Source organism: Lissotriton vulgaris, chromosome 10, assembly GCF_964263255.1.
Source record: "Lissotriton vulgaris chromosome 10, aLisVul1.2, whole genome shotgun sequence".
NCBI lineage: Eukaryota > Metazoa > Chordata > Amphibia > Caudata > Salamandridae > Lissotriton > Lissotriton vulgaris.
This window is the reverse complement of record NC_141698.1, coordinates 404,102,153-404,123,129: the sequence shown is the minus strand read 5'-3', so window position 1 is coordinate 404,123,129 and position 20,977 is coordinate 404,102,153.

Sequence of the window (20,977 nt, the reverse complement as noted above, 5' to 3'; positions counted from 1 at the left end):
TTGTAGGCGGATAGGCTGAAACTTACGGTGCTGATTTTTGTGCACGAGTCCTACCACAGATACAATAGTAGGTTTCCGGTTAACATCCCTACCATAAGGGCAGTTGGTGATCTAAAGCTGGTACTCGGAGTGGACATGGTCAGTGTGTGTGTTTTATGATTTATTTGATGCTTTCAAGAAAAGCAGAAACACTGCATATACCGAGTTACACTACGGATGCTACATCATTGTAGTCCTTCAAGGGAAACACATGCTAGGTGCTGTTGACTTTCATGAGTGACAATGGAAGGTGCTGTTGCCTATCATGGGTGTCAATGGCAAGTGATGTTGCCTATTCAAGAGTATAAATGGAATGTGCTGTTACCTATCATGTGTCAGGTGATGTTCCCTATCAGGTGCTGTTGCCTACCACAAGTGCCAATGTTAGGTGCTTTTGCTTATCACAATTGTCAAAGGCAGGTGCTTCTGCCTATCATGTGTTACATCTGTGACCATGGATTGTTACCCAGTTGATGAATGGGATGGACTATATCACCAGTGGAATAGCAATCGTACCAATTTCACTGTGTGGAGATGATATGGACATCAGTACAGGTCTGGTTGAAGGTGGTTATGATGATGTCACTGAAATGGTCGGTTGTCAGTGAAGATGAGACCACTGGAAAACATTGGGCTTGTGCCATGAATAATTGTGCCATTACCTCTGATAATGGCGGCCATGACATTTGTGTTCAGGTCAGTGGGATTGTGGTTGATAGTGCATGTAGAAGAGGGCCCATGCAATGGTAAGCTTAACAGAGGTGTGGTCAGTGTCATCAGCAGAGCAGTTGATGGTGACCTGGCATGAATGATGGGGAAGGCCTGAGTGCCATCGGGATGCCAATGCTGCCTCTGCTGACCGTGGCAGTGGCATCGGTAGCCAAAGCCAATGATCAAAGTGTCCGTGATGGCTGGGGCACTGGGTTAAAAAAGCACAGCTTCAGCTGGCATGATGGTGGAAATGATGCCTGCTGGTGGGAGTACCAGCAGCACTGGCAGAGATGCTGTGACATTTTATGCAACAGTAATAGCAGTGGGCACGGAACTGGCAGTGAGACCATTTTCAGTGGGGTGTGGACTTAATGCTTTTGGTATCCACGATGGCACTGCAGGTATTAACTCTGATGGTAAAGACACATGAAGTGATGCTGAAGGGAGCAGTGGTAGTACTGGAGGATGGTAGCAGTTATGCCAGTGATTGCTGGAAGCACTGGCAGTGATAATATTCTATGTGGAAAAAGTAGGCATTTGACTCTGTTGGGCCATCTTGAATGCCACTTTATCTCACGTAGGCACTGGCTTGAAAATGCACAATTTGCCCACTAATTTTTCAAAATTTTCTCAGGGGAAAACCCCCTCGAACTCTCCTTTGGTCATTTAGGTCACTTGCCACGCTCGCTCGCCGTGGTGTGCTCCACCACTTATTTTACTCCTCACCACTTTCAAATGTCACCAGCCACCACTGTGAAAGGTTGCCTGTGCTGGAAGGATGATTGTTTATGTGCAGAAAGGGACACCTTCCTGCACATAAAGCAATCTTTACAGGAGATTTTGTTGTGTAGTTCCTATAGACAATATACAGGATCTGCACATTTAGACAACATACACTGTAGGATTGGTGTCAGACGAACTCTGATCACCCCCACCGGGTATGTTAGCCTTTCTGTATCAGCTAGCTCACAGTCACACTATGGTCTCCTCTTAACAAAGAGAGAATAGTTTCTGGCAACCTCAGAACATGACAACCCTGATTCCTCAGGACCGGGGAAACAATGTACTACCTTTTGCTTAGTCACTTGTGCTTACTTAGTTTCTCTCAGAGATATTCACCGAATAAAACAAGCTGGGCGTTTTCATGAATCAGTCATTCAGTCAAATTCACTGTATTCGGTTAATTAAAAGCATACTAAAAATAAATAAATACACAATAAAAATATTTCCTTGGTGTTACAATATCATATGCATCACCGAATGTCAAAGACAGGATCTAATTCATCAATTTACACTTGATAAAAAGAGAAATGAAAATGTCATGCAATTTCTAACAGGGGTACTAATTTTCCTTTCCTCCTTAGCCTAACAGCTGTGGTTAAAAAACTAGCTATATGAAAAGTTTCCCAGACATTGTTTAGCATTTGTAAATACATAAAAGCCGGCCTGGCCTGAGTGAAACCTCTGCCTTTTAATATAGGTAATATAAACCGTTTTCTGATATGCAAAAAGTGATCACAAAATAAAACAAGGTGCATCGAGTCTTGGGTAAAAAAATTGTTGCAAGTACATACTGCCATATCCTCCAGCTTTTTCCATCCCCTTGAATCAGAAAAAAATAAATGCAGCTGATTCAATCTGAATCGGACCAAGAGAAAACGATGATGCTGATTAGTTACAATTGTGGGATATGGCTCAATCATTTGTGATGTACATAGCAATTGATGAGCATGCACAAGGGGTTTATTTAATTCCGTGGCCTCTCTTTCACATTGTGATATCTTAAGATAAGTACTTTTGACCCAGACCATATCTGCTTTTAGGAGTTTTTTCTGGGGAGATAAATAGTTTGGGTCTCCCCAAGTAAACTGCAGATTTTTAAACATAGTTTAACAACGGTATGCTGCTTGCTTGATCAAGTCTAAGACAATTGCGGATAATGACACAGTTCATTTTAAGATCTGGATTTATCCATATAATAATCCATTTGAGGAAATGGGCCATGCCTATAGAGTCTGAAATAAAACCTAGACCCATCTCTTGGTGTATAATATAGGTAGAAGTTGATGATGGTACAGATAGCAGATTTCTTAAGAATTTGTTTTCGACTACCTGAACCTCACCAACATCCCTATAACCCCAAAGATCAGAACTATATCTTGCGATAGCAAGACATTTCGCCTTGTAAATGTTTAACATGGAACATATCGGTTTAGCTCCCAATCTACGGGAAAAATCTAAAACTGCAATGGTAGATCTAGCCATTATATTTTGTTTAGCTTTCATTTGAAGGATGCATGTGCCCCTATCATCAAATAATACCCCTAGGTATGAGAATGATGCCACCTGTGTAAGTTTGTTGCCCTCACAAAAATAGGTTTTACATTTCTTCGCCTTTACCCCCATGTTCATGACATGGGACTTTAAAAAGTTTACATCCAAGTCCAAAGACTTCATAAAAGATGCAAATGTTGTTAAAAGATGCTGTAAGCCATTTGCCATTCTAGCTAATAAAGCAGCATCGTCCGCATATAGGAGAGGTGGAATTAATTTCTCACCTACGCAGGGAATGTCCATACTAGCACCTGATAAAACCGTTTCAAGATCATTGATATATAAAGTAAATAAAACTGAAGCCAGAATGCAACCCTGCTTCACCCCTTTGATAATACGGATGTTGCATGTTAGGTTGCCTGTTCATTCAAATCTGACTATTGCTTCAAGATCCTGGTGCAGATCAGCCAAAAAGTTTACAATGTTTTCATCCAGCCCTGACTTTAATCATATTTGCCACAACTTAGATCTATTTACACAATCGAAGGCCGAAGAAAGGTCCATAAAAGCCAAGAGAAGTGAACCCTTCTTCGAGATTGTGTGTTTCCCAGACAACAAAAGTAAGTTAAGGCACTGACCTAGAGTGCTTCTCCCATTCTCAAGCCATACTGAATGTTTGAGAGGATGTTGGTGTCATTCACCCACTCTGTAAGTTTTGCCAAAATTACTCTACCTAAGACCTTCACGGAAGAGTCTATCAAAGAAATTGACCTATAGCAGCGAGGTTCACCTCTGTTACCTTTATTGAAAACCGGTACTATTATTGATTGTGACAAAGAGTCTGGTACACCCATTTTAAAAGCTGTGTTAAAAACGTTAGCTAGCAGTTTAGACCAAAGCGGTATATTAGTGATAAAAAGGTCAGCAGGTACCATGTCTGAACCTGGAGCTTTATTTCTTGTCATTTGGGCTATGGGCAATCCTATTTCCTTATCTGTAATAGTTAATGAATATTTCTTTCTCACAAAAAGGGGACTACTGGGTTTAATATCTCCCTGGTCCCCATAAATATCTTTAAAATGGTTGAACCAATCCTCTCACAGGATATTACACTCCAGCATGCCAACCTTACTTTCGAGGAAAAAAAAGGTCTATTCACCACATTCCAAAATGTGGCGCTTTTCTTTAACACATCAGTCGATAATAATTCACAAAAAGCGTGATTTTGGATTTCTGCCTTGCAAGTATTATTGGCCAATTTATATTCTTTCCTGTAGACAAAAATCAAGATCTTATCCTGTGGTCTATTTTTTAGAGCGCCCATTAGATTTTGATGCGCCACTGAACATCTATGGTCAAACCACCTTTCACTTTTATTTACATATTCTTTATATGAGTATAAGAGATCCTGTGCTACCTGCATACACATTTTCATATAAGCAATTAAAACCCCAATATCTCTGGCCTCACTATCACAACACAATTCCATTTCTGGCCCTATTGTCTCAACTAGTTTAATACAAAAATCTTCTGGAATGACCATACACCATTTCAATCTACGGAGCTGATCTATATTTTTAACTACTCCTGTTGATACCCATTTATTACCTTCAGGGTTGAGACCAATACCCCCCCCCCCCCAAATTAAATGTATGGGATTGTGGTCGCTAAAATGTGACCACAGTTCTGTGTAGTCTTTAACATAAAGTTCAAGGGCAGTATTTATAAATTTATAATCAATGGTCATGTGGTTTCCCCTTCCTTTAAAAGTTGGGGTATCATCCATATCAAATGGGTTGGTTGGATATGAAAGATCCAAATCAGCTATAGTTTGCTCCAGATATTCACCTTGTGCAGTATGTTCAAAGTGTGTCTCTGGATACCTGTCAGGTCCAAAACTGTCAGAGATACAACATTGTCTATAACATAGGTGTATATTAAAATCCCCTAAAATAATGACCGAATAACGTGTAAGATTGTTTTCCTTATAACCCTCTAGGTAGGTTTTAATGCTGGATAAATGTTCGATAACTTTGATTCTTTCAGAAGAATTATACAAATTAACAATTAATACTCCATTTAAATGTATTGGTACTATCTCTACAACTAGGCAATTTGCTAGTCCTGTATCTAATTTACGATGACTCCCAGAGACCTTTAGGGCAGTCAGGGTAATCAGGTCCCCTTCCGCTCTTCCCATGTTGGATGGTCTAGCAGGTTCAAAATAGAAAGTAAAGCCATCTATCCATAGTGAGCTATCTACATCCCATTATTCTTGGAGCCCAACAATATCATAATCTTTTTAAAAAGTGGTCCAGTTTGCAGCCTCCATTTTGTTTCTAAACCCAGCTATATTCCAGTTAAGAATTTTTATTAGACCAACTTCTTGTAAAATACGAGGTTGTTGTACATCAGTTAAATGATGCCGCTGTGTATCATCCTCATGCATCAGGGCAGGTAGAATACTGATTAGTTATTCATTACAGTCAAACTGAGATAGTGGGTCAAATCTAGTTGATATTTCCACTCCACTGATTTTAGGGCCATCTCCACTACCCCCCTGAAATAAAGGGGTTTATAGAAGTTATGCTAGCTGAGTAGTTTACCTCAGTAGATCTAGTCTATTTGCCTGGCTTTGTTCATTCCCTCTTAGATGTTACCTGAAGGATGTCGATAAGCTATTAGACCTTTCAAGAATTTAAGGCGGGTAAAATACCCCCAGGGGGAGTGCTCTAACCCCCTCCTTATCACTGAACTGATTTTTTTTAAAAGCCAACCTGCCATATCCTTCTTTCCAAAGTTGACCACCACACAGTTTCCCTCAATATTTTTGGAACAGCGGCCAACCCAGTCAACGCGTCTGGCCATAATAATATGGGGTGAAGCCATTAAGCCTCCCTCAGAATATTTTGAACACCATGATTTAACTTTACAGATTAACTCTTCTCTGGTTTCCCTAATGTTTGCCTTAAGAGGGGGTACCCCAGTGAGATCTGCGAGTAATGGAGTAGCTTCTGGGGGTAAATGAAGCCTAACTATACACGCTGGGCCACTTAACTTAACCAAATTGCCCATCTGGTTAATATCTGTTTTTCTAGAGGAGTCAATATTAGACTGCTGATTGGAATTTCTGCTACTTCCCTGGGGAGACTCACCAAGTTTCCGGGGGACCGAGCCTGAGTTACAATCACCTCCTACAGCTGACCCTCTAATCTTAATTACACTACTGTAGCTACAAGATGGTTCACATTGTCGTTTTCTACCCTCACCAATCTCATTCTCCTTAGTGCTTGTGTTCATGCTAGTTACCCCAGTTACCCCCTGACCATTTATTCTCAAGATATGACAATTTCTTCATAATTTCACCTAGACCAAATTTCATACTGTTGATTAATTCCAATCTTAATGACTCAAATAGAGTTGCAATATGAGTCAGAATTGTCTCCATAGAAATATCGGGGGAAGTGGCTCCAGGACAAGCGGGTAACCTGCCGGCAACATTTGAGTGAGATCCAGGCACCAACTGAGTGGCGGGGACTTTTTTTATAGATCTCTCCCTAAATCCTTTCTTTCTTTTTTTCTTCGCAGATGTTACTAAGAGTTCCGTTAGAGAAATCATAGAAGTGTTATCAGTAGTTACCAAAGATTGTTCCTGATGAGGGTACATTGCGATTACTTTCCCATGATTAGAGTCTTGGGCCCTTGCTGCGGCATCAATGGGATGATCGGTTCTGGAAATACAGGGGCTGACAATGGGGGGGGTGCTAATTTCCTCATTCCCTTCACCCATCCCCAATTGAGCTTCTATGTTGTGAATTTCCGTCGTGATCACCCCAACAGCGCTAGTCAGATAGGACATAATTGAGGTACAATTACGTAGGAATTTTAGCTTTAGTCTTAGGTAGATCATTTGAACATGTTGTTTAGCGCTTACCTAAATTTATGTCCACATGTCAGAGGGGTTGCCCAGCTTCTGTCGGGCGCAGACGGGCACTGACGGGCCCGCCCTTGATCCGGGCTTCGCCCAGGTGCCTCCCGCGCACGACCCGCGCCGCGGGACTGAGACGGGGCACTTTATACGCAAGCTGGACTGAGTGCCTCCCCCTCATTAGTCTGTAAAATTGGGAGTTTTAACTAAACCTCAAATGTGAATTCAGGCAATAAATGCTGACTGAAGGATAAACACAACTTTATTAGTTTATCCTGACATTGATTTATGTCATTTACTTTTTAATCAATCATCAGATAGTTTTTTCGTCTATACAGAACAAAGATCGTCATCAACTTCATGTATTGCCATATATTTTGACACACTGAAAAACAAATCATGAATATTTACAGTGAAAAACACGGTAGTGAACATGCAATTATACACACAACAACAATGTGCTCGTGATTATGCTAAAACATGAAACAATTAATCAAGGACTCCGAAAGAATCACAATGGTAAATACAAAACATGGGGTGTAAAGAACTTATCAAAATGACACCCCAATTCCTGTAACAATATAAATCTATTCAAATAAGGAAAAAATGTCAATTCCTGCACAAATATCACTGGCATTAAATGTCATTAGGGGGAGAAATGCCGACGCGTTTCGAATCCCGCTAACTGATTCACAGGATTCTCATCCGGGCGGTGTGAGTCGGGTCCATGGGAACTTTTTACAAAAAGGAAAAAGAAGGAGGTATTTTAACAAAAGGGGTCCTCAATCCAAATGGATGTGTAAATTGATTGCATCAACGAGATGCAGCATACCTTGTATTATTCGTACCCAGGGGTGCGCTTGCTTTGTAGTGTTGTCAATGCCGTGGGTATCAACTGCAATAGAGTGGATCCTAGGTAAGACATAATCACCGAAAAGAGCAGGTAGATGCTTGCATTAGTTAGTGTGCGGGAAGGGAAAAAGTTTTACATTCAATCTTCATGCTCCAGCGGCGTGTATGCCGTTGTCGGGGTGAATTGTTACCGATCGAATCACATCTCTGAGAGATCATTGATTGTCATGAATAAGAATTTTTTGTCCGCCAAACCGTTGAGGCTGATATACAGGAGAGTCTGAGACTTGCTCGTGTAGGGACCGGGAAGGCGCGGAAAAAGATGCTGCTGCGGTTTCAAAGAGTTTCAATTCTGTGTAAATCAAAACAGCGGGGGAGAATCACTCGGCTGATCTAGTTTTTCAAAATCGGTGAGAGTCGCCCTATTCTAGTTTTGAGGCTTACTGTTGGAATGCAGGGTTGACACCACTCGTCGGTTTCACTGCCACACGGAACCAGGAAAATGTAGGTGTCCGCGGAAGTGCCGGCTAGTTGAATTGTCATGTGATTTTCGTGTGGCCAATCAAGACCTTCGAGGCCACGAGTTCATTGTGGTGTCTTCTGGGATTTGTAGGCTATGAACAGACCTGTGGCTCTCACGCCCTATTGATTTCACTTAAACAGTTGAGGCCTTTGTTGACACTATCGAATTTCAAAATGAGGTATGCCTCTTTTCGCAATAACATAGTTTCCACGTTAGGCTGATGTTTGGAATCAATCCAGACCAATGTTGTCCATTTAAAATCATTTTCACTATGATTGTTGTTCATAAAATGTTCAACCATTGGTGCGGACAGGACTTTTTTCTTTATTCGCGAACGATGTTGGGTGATCCTTACGTTGATGGCATGACTTGTCTTACCAATGTACAATCTATTGCACGGACAGACCACAGCATAGACCACATTTTTGGTCTTGCAATTTATGAATGCATCAAGTTTCCATTTAACCCCATCATGGATAAAAACATTGCCTTTCAGTGTTGTTGAACAGGACACGCAATTGCCACATTTATGGTGCCCACATATAGGTTTTAAATTCCACTGTGCTATGAGGTCACTTTTTTGCTTGGGAATATAGCTGTCTGCTTTTATTAGCTGTTGCCCTATACTGGTGTTTTTCCGCATGGCGAAAATTGGTTTTTGTAGGGGATACTCTAGCGTTTCCAATAAATGCCAGTTTTTTAAGATGATGCGTTTGAATTGATTTGTGTGTTGACTAAAAGTTATTATGCAAACCAATTTGTCTAGTTCGCTTTTTTCTTTTACCTGGAGAAGAGTCTCTCTCGGGGTAAATCTGGCCCCCAAATTAAATGTATGGGATTGTGGTCGCTAAAATGTGACCACAGTTCTGTGTAGTCTTTAACATAAAGTTCAAGGGCAGTATTTATAAATTTATAATCAATGGTCATGTGGTTTCCCCTTCCTTTAAAAGTTGGGGTATCATCCATATCAAATGGGTTGGTTGGATATGAAAGATCCAAATCAGCTATAGTTTGCTCCAGATATTCACCTTGTGCAGTATGTTCAAAGTGTGTCTCTGGATACCTGTCAGGTCCAAAACTGTCAGAGATACAACATTGTCTATAACATAGGTGTATATTAAAATCCCCTAAAATAATGACCAAATAACGTGTAAGATTGTTTTCCTTATAACCCTCTAGGTAGGTTTTAATGCTGGATAAATGTTCGATAACTTTGATTCTTTCAGAAGAATTATACAAATTAACAATTAATACTCCATTTAAATGTATTGGTACTATCTCTACAACTAGGCAATTTGCTAGTCCTGTATCTAATTTACGATGACTCCCAGAGACCTTTAGGGCAGTCAGGGTAATCAGGTCCCCTTCCGCTCTTCCCATGTTGGATGGTCTAGCAGGTTCAAAATAGAAAGTAAAGCCATCTATCCATAGTGAGCTATCTACATCCCATTATTCTTGGAGCCCAACAATATCATAATCTTTTTAAAAAGTGGTCCAGTTTGCAGCCTCCATTTTGTTTCTAAACCCAGCTATATTCCAGTTAAGAATTTTTATTAGACCAACTTCTTGTAAAATACGAGGTTGTTGTACATCAGTTAAATGATGCCGCTGTGTATCATCCTCATGCATCAGGGCAGGTAGAATACTGATTAGTTATTCATTACAGTCAAACTGAGATAGTGGGTCAAATCTAGTTGATATTTCCACTCCACTGATTTTAGGGCCATCTCCACTACCCCCCTGAAATAAAGGGGTTTATAGAAGTTATGCTAGCTGAGTAGTTTACCTCAGTAGATCTAGTCTATTTGCCTGGCTTTGTTCATTCCCTCTTAGATGTTACCTGAAGGATGTCGATAAGCTATTAGACCTTTCAAGAATTTAAGGCGGGTAAAATACCCCCAGGGGGAGTGCTCTAACCCCCTCCTTATCACTGAACTGATTTTTTTTAAAAGCCAACCTGCCATATCCTTCTTTCCAAAGTTGACCACCACACAGTTTCCCTCAATATTTTTGGAACAGCGGCCAACCCAGTCAACGCGTCTGGCCATAATAATATGGGGTGAAGCCATTAAGCCTCCTTCAGAATATTTTGAACACCATGATTTAACTTTACAGATTAACTCTTCTCTGGTTTCCCTAATGTTTGCCTTAAGAGGGGGTACCCCAGTGAGATCTGCGAGTAATGGAGTAGCTTCTGGGGGTAAATGAAGCCTAACTATACACGCTGGGCCACTTAACTTAACCAAATTGCCCGTCTGGTTAATATCTGTTTTTCTAGAGGAGTCAATATTAGACTGCTGATTGGAATTTCTGCTACTTCCCTGGGGAGACTCACCAAGTTTCCGGGGGACCGAGCCTGAGTTACAATCACCTCCTACAGCTGACCCTCTAATCTTAATTACACTACTGTAGCTACAAGATGGTTCACATTGTCGTTTTCTACCCTCACCAATCTCATTCTCCTTAGTGCTTGTGTTCATGCTAGTTACCCCAGTTACCCCCTGACCATTTATTCTCAAGATATGACAATTTCTTCATAATTTCACCTAGACCAAATTTCATACTGTTGATTAATTCCAATCTTAATGACTCAAATAGAGCTGCAATATGAGTCAGAATTGTCTCCATAGAAATATCGGGGGAAGTGGCTCCAGGACAAGCGGGTAACCTGCCGGCAACATTTGAGTGAGATCCAGGCACCAACTGAGTGGCGGGGACTTTTTTTATAGATCTCTCCCTAAATCCTTTCTTTCTTTTTTTCTTCGCAGATGTTACTAAGAGTTCCGTTAGAGAAATCATAGAAGTGTTATCAGTAGTTACCAAAGATTGTTCCTGATGAGGGTACATTGCGATTACTTTCCCATGATTAGAGTCTTGGGCCCTTGCTGCGGCATCAATGGGATGATCGGTTCTGGAAATACAGGGGCTGACAATGGGGGGGTGCTAATTTCCTCATTCCCTTCACCCATCCCCAATTGAGCTTCTATGTTGTGAATTTCCGTCGTGATCACACCAACAGCGCTAGTCAGATAGGACATAATTGAGGTACAATTACGTAGGAATTTTAGCTTTAGTCTTAGGTAGATCATTTGAACATGTTGTTTAGCGCTTACCTAAATTTATGTCCACATGTCAGAGGGGTTGCCCAGCTTCTGTCGGGCGCAGACGGGCACTGACGGGCCCGCCCTTGATCCGGGCTTCGCCCAGGTGCCTCCCGCGCACAACCCGCGCCGCGGGACTGAGACGGGGCCCTTTATACGCAAGCTGGACTGAGTACCTCCCCCTCATTAGTCTGTAAAATTGGGAGTTTTAACTAAACCTCAAATGTGAATTCAGGCAATAAATGCTGACTGAAGGATAAACACAACTTTATTAGTTTATCCTGACATTGATTTATGTCATTTACTTTTTAATCAATCATCAGATAGTTTTTTCGTCTATACAGAACAAAGATCGTCATCAACTTCATGTATTGCCATATATTTTGACACACTGAAAAACAAATCATGAATATTTACAGTGAAAAACACGGTAGTGAACATGCAATTATACACACAACAACAATGTGCTCGTGATTATGCTAAAACATGGAACAATTAATCAAGGACTCCGAAAGAATCACAATGGTAAATACAAAACATGGGGTGTAAAGAACTTATCAAAATGACACCCCAATTCCTGAAACAATATAAATCTATTCAAATCAGGAAAAAATGCCAATTCCTGCACAAATATCACTGGCATTAAATGTCATTAGGGGGAGAAATGCCAACGCGTTTCGAATCCCGCTAACTGATTCACAGGATTCTCATCAGGGCGGTGTGAGTCGGGTCCATGGGAACTTTTTACAAAAAGGAAAAAGAAGGAGGTATTTTAACAAAAGGGGTCCTCAATCCAAATGGATGTGTAAATTGATTGCATCAACGAGATGCAGCATACCTTGTATTATTCGTACCCAGGGGTGCGCTTGCTTTGTAGTGTTGTCAATGCCGTGGGTATCAACTGCAATAGAGTGGATCCTAGGTAAGACATAATCACCGAAAAGAGCAGGTAGATGCTTGCATTAGTTAGTGTGCGGGAAGGGAAAAAGTTTTACATTCAATCTTCATGCTCCAGCGGCGTGTATGCCGTTGTCGGGGTGAATTGTTACCGATCGAATCACATCTCTGAGAGATCATTGATTGTCATGAATAAGAATTTTTTGTCCGCCAAACCGTTGAGGCTGATATACAGGAGAGTCTGAGACTTGCTCGTGTAGGGACCGGGAAGGCGCGGAAAAAGATGCTGCTGCGGTTTCAAAGAGTTTCAATTCTGTGTAAATCAAAACAGCGGGGGAGAATCACTCGGCTGATCTAGTTTTTCAAAATCGGTGAGAGTCGCCCTATTCTAGTTTTGAGGCTTACCGTTGGAATGCAGTGTTGACACCACTCGTCGGTTTCACTGCCACACGGAACCAGGAAAATGTAGGTGTCCGCGGAAGTGCCGGCTAGTTGAATTGTCATGTGATTTTTGTGTGGCCAATCAAGACCTTCGAGGCCACGAGTTCATTGTGGTGTCTTCTGGGATTTGTAGGCTATGAACAGACCTGTGGCTCTCACGCCCTATTGATTTCACTTAAACAGTTGAGGCCTTTGTTGACACTATCGAATTTCAAAATGAGGTATGCCTCTTTTCGCAATAACATAGTTTCCACGTTAGGCTGATGTTTGGAATCAATCCAGACCAATGTTGTCCATTTAAAATCATTTTCACTATGATTGTTGTTCATAAAATGTTCAACCATTGGTGCGGACAGGACTTTTTTCTTTATTCGCGAACGATGTTGGGTGATCCTTACGTTGATGGCATGACTTGTCTTACCAATGTACAATCTATTGCACGGACAGACCACAGCATAGACCACATTTTTGGTCTTGCAATTTATGAATGCATCAAGTTTCCATTTAACCCCATCATGGATAAAAACATTGCCTTTCAGTGTTGTTGAACAGGACACGCAATTGCCACATTTATGGTGCCCACATATAGGTTTTAAATTCCACTGTGCTATGAGGTCACTTTTTTGCTTGGGAATATAGCTGTCTGCTTTTATTAGCTGTTGCCCTATACTGGTGTTTTTCCGCATGGCGAAAATTGGTTTTTGTAGGGGATACTCTAGCGTTTCCAATAAATGCCAGTTTTTTAAGATGATGCGTTTGAATTGATTTGTGTGTTGACTAAAAGTTATTATGCAAACCAATTTGTCTAGTTCGCTTTTTTCTTTTACCTGGAGAAGAGTCTCTCTCGGGGTAAATCTGGCCCCCAAATTAAATGTATGGGATTGTGGTCGCTAAAATGTGACCACAGTTCTGTGTAGTCTTTAACATAAAGTTCAAGGGCAGTATTTATAAATTTATAATCAATGGTCATGTGGTTTCCCCTTCCTTTAAAAGTTGGGGTATCATCCATATCAAATGGGTTGGTTGGATATGAAAGATCCAAATCAGCTATAGTTTGCTCCAGATATTCACCTTGTGCAGTATGTTCAAAGTGTGTCTCTGGATACCTGTCAGGTCCAAAACTGTCAGAGATACAACATTGTCTATAACATAGGTGTATATTAAAATCCCCTAAAATAATGACCGAATAACGTGTAAGATTGTTTTCCTTATAACCCTCTAGGTAGGTTTTAATGCTGGATAAATGTTCGATAACTTTGATTCTTTCAGAAGAATTATACAAATTAACAATTAATACTCCATTTAAATGTATTGGTACTATCTCTACAACTAGGCAATTTGCTAGTCCTGTATCTAATTTACGATGACTCCTAGAGACCTTTAGGGCAGTCAGGGTAATCAGGTCCCCTTCCGCTCTTCCCATGTTGGATGGTCTAGCAGGTTCAAAATAGAAAGTAAAGCCATCTATCCATAGTGAGCTATCTACATCCCATTATTCTTGGAGCCCAACAATATCATAATCTTTTTAAAAAGTGGTCCAGTTTGCAGCCTCCATTTTGTTTCTAAACCCAGCTATATTCCAGTTAAGAATTTTTATTAGACCAACTTCTTGTAAAATACGAGGTTGTTGTACATCAGTTAAATGATGCCGCTGTGTATCATCCTCATGCATCAGGGCAGGTAGAATACTGATTAGTTATTCATTACAGTCAAACTGAGATAGTGGGTCAAATCTAGTTGATATTTCCACTCCACTGATTTTAGGGCCATCTCCACTACCCCCCTGAAATAAAGGGGTTTATAGAAGTTATGCTAGCTGAGTAGTTTACCTCAGTAGATCTAGTCTATTTGCCTGGCTTTGTTCATTCCCTCTTAGATGTTACCTGAAGGATGTCGATAAGCTATTAGACCTTTCAAGAATTTAAGGCGGGTAAAATACCCCCAGGGGGAGTGCTCTAACCCCCTCCTTATCACTGAACTGATTTTTTTTAAAAGCCAACCTGCCATATCCTTCTTTCCAAAGTTGACCACCACACAGTTTCCCTCAATATTTTTGGAACAGCAGCCAACCCAGTCAACGCGTCTGGCCATAATAATATGGGGTGAAGCCATTAAGCCTCCTTCAGAATATTTTGAACACCATGATTTAACTTTACAGATTAACTCTTCTCTGGTTTCCCTAATGTTTGCCTTAAGAGGGGGTACCCCAGTGAGATCTGCGAGTAATGGAGTAGCTTCTGGGGGTAAATGAAGCCTAACTATACACGCTGGGCCACTTAACTTAACCAAATTGCCCGTCTGGTTAATATCTGTTTTTCTAGAGGAGTCAATATTAGACTGCTGATTGGAATTTCTGCTACTTCCCTGGGGAGACTCACCAAGTTTCCGGGGGACCGAGCCTGAGTTACAATCACCTCCTACAGCTGACCCTCTAATCTTAATTACACTACTGTAGCTACAAGATGGTTCACATTGTCGTTTTCTACCCTCACCAATCTCATTCTCCTTAGTGCTTGTGTTCATGCTAGTTACCCCAGTTACCCCCTGACCATTTATTCTCAAGATATGACAATTTCTTCATAATTTCACCTAGACCAAATTTCATACTGTTGATTAATTCCAATCTTAATGACTCAAATAGAGTTGCAATATGAGTCAGAATTGTCTCCATAGAAATATCGGGGGAAGTGGCTCCAGGACAAGCGGGTAACCTGCCGGCAACATTTGAGTGAGATCCAGGCACCAACTGAGTGGCGGGGACTTTTTTTATAGATCTCTCCCTAAATCCTTTCTTTCTTTTTTTCTTCGCAGATGTTACTAAGAGTTCCGTTAGAGAAATCATAGAAGTGTTATCAGTAGTTACCAAAGATTGTTCCTGATGAGGGTACATTGCGATTACTTTCCCATGATTAGAGTCTTGGGCCCTTGCTGCGGCATCAATGGGATGATCGGTTCTGGAAATACAGGGGCTGACAATGGGGGGGTGCTAATTTCCTCATTCCCTTCACCCATCCCCAATTGAGCTTCTATGTTGTGAATTTCCGTCGTGATCACCCCAACAGCGCTAGTCAGATAGGACATAATTGAGGTACAATTACGTAGGAATTTTAGCTTTAGTCTTAGGTAGATCATTTGAACATGTTGTTTAGCGCTTACCTAAATTTATGTCCACATGTCAGAGGGGTTGCCCAGCTTCTGTCGGGCGCAGACGGGCACTGACGGGCCCGCCCTTGATCCGGGCTTCGCCCAGGTGCCTCCCGCGCACAACCCGCGCCGCGGGACTGAGACGGGGCACTTTATACGCAAGCTGGACTGAGTACCTCCCCCTCATTAGTCTGTAAAATTGGGAGTTTTAACTAAACCTCAAATGTGAATTCAGGCAATAAATGCTGACTGAAGGATAAACACAACTTTATTAGTTTATCCTGACATTGATTTATGTCATTTACTTTTTAATCAATCATCAGATAGTTTTTTCGTCTATACAGAACAAAGATCATCATCAACTTCATGTATTGCCATATATTTTGACACACTGAAAAACAAATCATGAATATTTACAGTGAAAAACACGGTAGTGAACATGCAATTATACACACAACAACAATGTGCTCGTGATTATGCTAAAACATGGAACAATTAATCAAGGACTCCGAAAGAATCACAATGGTAAATACAAAACATGGGGTGTAAAGAACTTATCAAAATGACACCCCAATTCCTGAAACAATATAAATCTATTCAAATCAGGAAAAAATGCCAATTCCTGCACAAATATCACTGGCATTAAATGTCATTAGGGGGAGAAATGCCAACGCGTTTCGAATCCCGCTAACTGATTCACAGGATTCTCATCAGGGCGGTGTGAGTCGGGTCCATGGGAACTTTTTACAAAAAGGAAAAAGAAGGAGGTATTTTAACAAAAGGGGTCCTCAATCCAAATGGATGTTTAAATTGATTGCATCAACGAGATGCAGCATACCTTGTATTATTCGTACCCAGGGGTGCGCTTGCTTTGTAGTGTTGTCAATGCCGTGGGTATCAACTGCAATAGAGTGGATCCTAGGTAAGACATAATCACCGAAAAGAGCAGGTAGATGCTTGCATTAGTTAGTGTGCGGGAAGGGAAAAAGTTTTACATTCAATCTTCATGCTCCAGCGGCGTGTATGCCGTTGTCGGGGTGAATTGTTACCGATCGAATCACATCTCTGAGAGATCATTGATTGTCATGAATAAGAATTTTTTGTCCGCCAAACCGTTGAGGCTGATATACAGGAGAGTCTGAGACTTGCTCGTGTAGGGACCGGGAAGGCGCGGAAAAAGATGCTGCTGCGGTTTCAAAGAGTTTCAATTCTGTGTAAATCAAAACAGCGGGGGAGAATCACTCGGCTGATCTAGTTTTTCAAAATCGGTGAGAGTCGCCCTATTCTAGTTTTGAGGCTTACCGTTGGAATGCGGGGTTGACACCACTCGTCGGTTTCACTGCCACACGGAACCAGGAAAATGTAGGTGTCCGCGGAAGTGCCGGCTAGTTGAATTGTCATGTGATTTTCGTGTGGCCAATCAAGACCTTCGAGGCCACGAGTTCATTGTGGTGTCTTCTGGGATTTGTAGGCTATGAACAGACCTGTGGCTCTCACGCCCTATTGATTTCACTTAAACAGTTGAGGCCTTTGTTGACACTATCGAATTTCAAAATGAGGTATGCCTCTTTTCGCAATAACATAGTTTCCACGTTAGGCTGATGTTTGGAATCAATCCAGACCAATGTTGTCCATTTAAAATCATTTTCACTATGATTGTTGTTCATAAAATGTTCAACCATTGGTGCGGACAGGACTTTTTTCTTTATTCGCGAACGATGTTGGGTGATCCTTACGTTGATGGCATGACTTGTCTTACCAATGTACAATCTATTGCACGGACAGACCACAGCATAGACCACATTTTTGGTCTTGCAATTTATGAATGCATCAAGTTTCCATTTAACCCCATCATGGATAAAAACATTGCCTTTCAGTGTTGTTGAACAGGACACGCAATTGCCACATTTATGGTGCCCACATATAGGTTTTAAATTCCACTGTGCTATGAGGTCACTTTTTTGCTTGGGAATATAGCTGTCTGCTTTTATTAGCTGTTGCCCTATACTGGTGTTTTTCCGCATGGCGAAAATTGGTTTTTGTAGGGGATACTCTAGCGTTTCCAATAAATGCCAGTTTTTTAAGATGATGCGTTTGAATTGATTTGTGTGTTGACTAAAAGTTATTATGCAAACCAATTTGTCTAGTTCGCTTTTTTCTTTTACCTGGAGAAGAGTCTCTCTCGGGGTAAATCTGGCCCCCAAATTAAATGTATGGGATTGTGGTCGCTAAAATGTGACCACAGTTCTGTGTAGTCTTTAACATAAAGTTCAAGGGCAGTATTTATAAATTTATAATCAATGGTCATGTGGTTTCCCCTTCCTTTAAAAGTTGGGGTATCATCCATATCAAATGGGTTGGTTGGATATGAAAGATCCAAATCAGCTATAGTTTGCTCCAGATATTCACCTTGTGCAGTATGTTCAAAGTGTGTCTCTGGATACCTGTCAGGTCCAAAACTGTCAGAGATACAACATTGTCTATAACATAGGTGTATATTAAAATCCCCTAAAATAATGACCGAATAACGTGTAAGATTGTTTTCCTTATAACCCTCTAGGTAGGTTTTAATGCTGGATAAATGTTCGATAACTTTGATTCTTTCAGAAGAATTATACAAATTAACAATTAATACTCCATTTAAATGTATTGGTACTATCTCTACAACTAGGCAATTTGCTAGTCCTGTATCTAATTTACGATGACTCCCAGAGACCTTTAGGGCAGTCAGGGTAATCAGGTCCCCTTCCGCTCTTCCCATGTTGGATGGTCTAGCAGGTTCAAAATAGAAAGTAAAGCCATCTATCCATAGTGAGCTATCTACATCCCATTATTCTTGGAGCCCAACAATATCATAATCTTTTTAAAAAGTGGTCCAGTTTGCAGCCTCCATTTTGTTTCTAAACCCAGCTATATTCCAGTTAAGAATTTTTATTAGACCAACTTCTTGTAAAATACGAGGTTGTTGTACATCAGTTAAATGATGCCGCTGTGTATCATCCTCATGCATCAGGGCAGGTAGAATACTGATTAGTTATTCATTACAGTCAAACTGAGATAGTGGGTCAAATCTAGTTGATATTTCCACTCCACTGATTTTAGGGCCATCTCCACTACCCCCCTGAAATAAAGGGGTTTATAGAAGTTATGCTAGCTGAGTAGTTTACCTCAGTAGATCTAGTCTATTTGCCTGGCTTTGTTCATTCCCTCTTAGATGTTACCTGAAGGATGTCGATAAGCTATTAGACCTTTCAAGAATTTAAGGCGGGTAAAATACCCCCAGGGGGAGTGCTCTAACCCCCTCCTTATCACTGAACTGATTTTTTTTAAAAGCCAACCTGCCATATCCTTCTTTCCAAAGTTGACCACCACACAGTTTCCCTCAATATTTTTGGAACAGCGGCCAACCCAGTCAACGCGTCTGGCCATAATAATATGGGGTGAAGCCATTAAGCCTCCTTCAGAATATTTTGAACACCATGATTTAACTTTACAGATTAACTCTTCTCTGGTTTCCCTAATGTTTGCCTTAAGAGGGGGTACCCCAGTGAGATCTGCGAGTAATGGAGTAGCTTCTGGGGGTAAATGAAGCCTAACTATACACGCTGGGCCACTTAACTTAACCAAATTGCCCGTCTGGTTAATATCTGTTTTTCTAGAGGAGTCAATATTAGACTGCTGATTGGAATTTCTGCTACTTCCCTGGGGAGACTCACCAAGTTTCCGGGGGACCGAGCCTGAGTTACAATCACCTCCTACAGCTGACCCTCTAATCTTAATTACACTACTGTAGCTACAAGATGGTTCACATTGTCGTTTTCTACCCTCACCAATCTCATTCTCCTTAGTGCTTGTGTTCATGCTAGTTACCCCAGTTACCCCCTGACCATTTATTCTCAAGATATGACAATTTCTTCATAATTTCACCTAGACCAAATTTCATACTGTTGATTAATTCCAATCTTAATGACTCAAATAGAGTTGCAATATGAGTCAGAATTGTCTCCATAGAAATATCGGGGGAAGTGGCTCCAGGACAAGCGGGTAACCTGCCGGCAACATTTGAGTGAGATCCAGGCACCAACTGAGTGGCGGGGACTTTTTTTATAGATCTCTCCCTAAATCCTTTCTTTCTTTTTTTCTTCGCAGATGTTACTAAGAGTTCCGTTAGAGAAATCATAGAAGTGTTATCAGTAGTTACCAAAGATTGTTCCTGATGAGGGTACATTGCGATTACTTTCCCATGATTAGAGTCTTGGGCCCTTGCTGCGGCATCAATGGGATGATCGGTTCTGGAAATACAGGGGCTGACAATGGGGGGGTGCTAATTTCCTCATTCCCTTCACCCATCCCCAATTGAGCTTCTATGTTGTGAATTTCCGTCGTGATCACACCAACAGCGCTAGTCAGATAGGACATAATTGAGGTACAATTACGTAGGAATTTTAGCTTTAGTCTTAGGTAGATCATTTGAACATGTTGTTTAGCGCTTACCTAAATTTATGTCCACATGTCAGAGGGGTTGCCCAGCTTCTGTCGGGCGCAGACGGGCACTGACGGGCCCGCCCTTGATCCGGGCTTCGCCCAGGTGCCTCCCGCGCACAACCCGCGCCGCGGGACTGAGACGGGGCCCTTTATACGCAAGCTGGACTGAGTACCTCCCCCTCATTAGTCTGTAAAATTGGGAGTTTTAACTAAACCTCAAATGTGAATTCAGGCAATAAATGCTGACTGAAGGATAAACACAACTTTATTAGTTTATCCTGACATTGATTTATGTCATTTACTTTTTAATCAATCATCAGATAGTTTTTTCGTCTATACAGAACAAAGATCGTCATCAACTTCATGTATTGCCATATATTTTGACACACTGAAAAACAAATCATGAATATTTACAGTGAAAAACACGGTAGTGAACATGCAATTATACACACAACAACAATGTGCTCGTGATTATGCTAAAACATGGAACAATTAATCAAGGACTCCGAAAGAATCACAATGGTAAATACAAAACATGGGGTGTAAAGAACTTATCAAAATGACACCCCAATTCCTGAAACA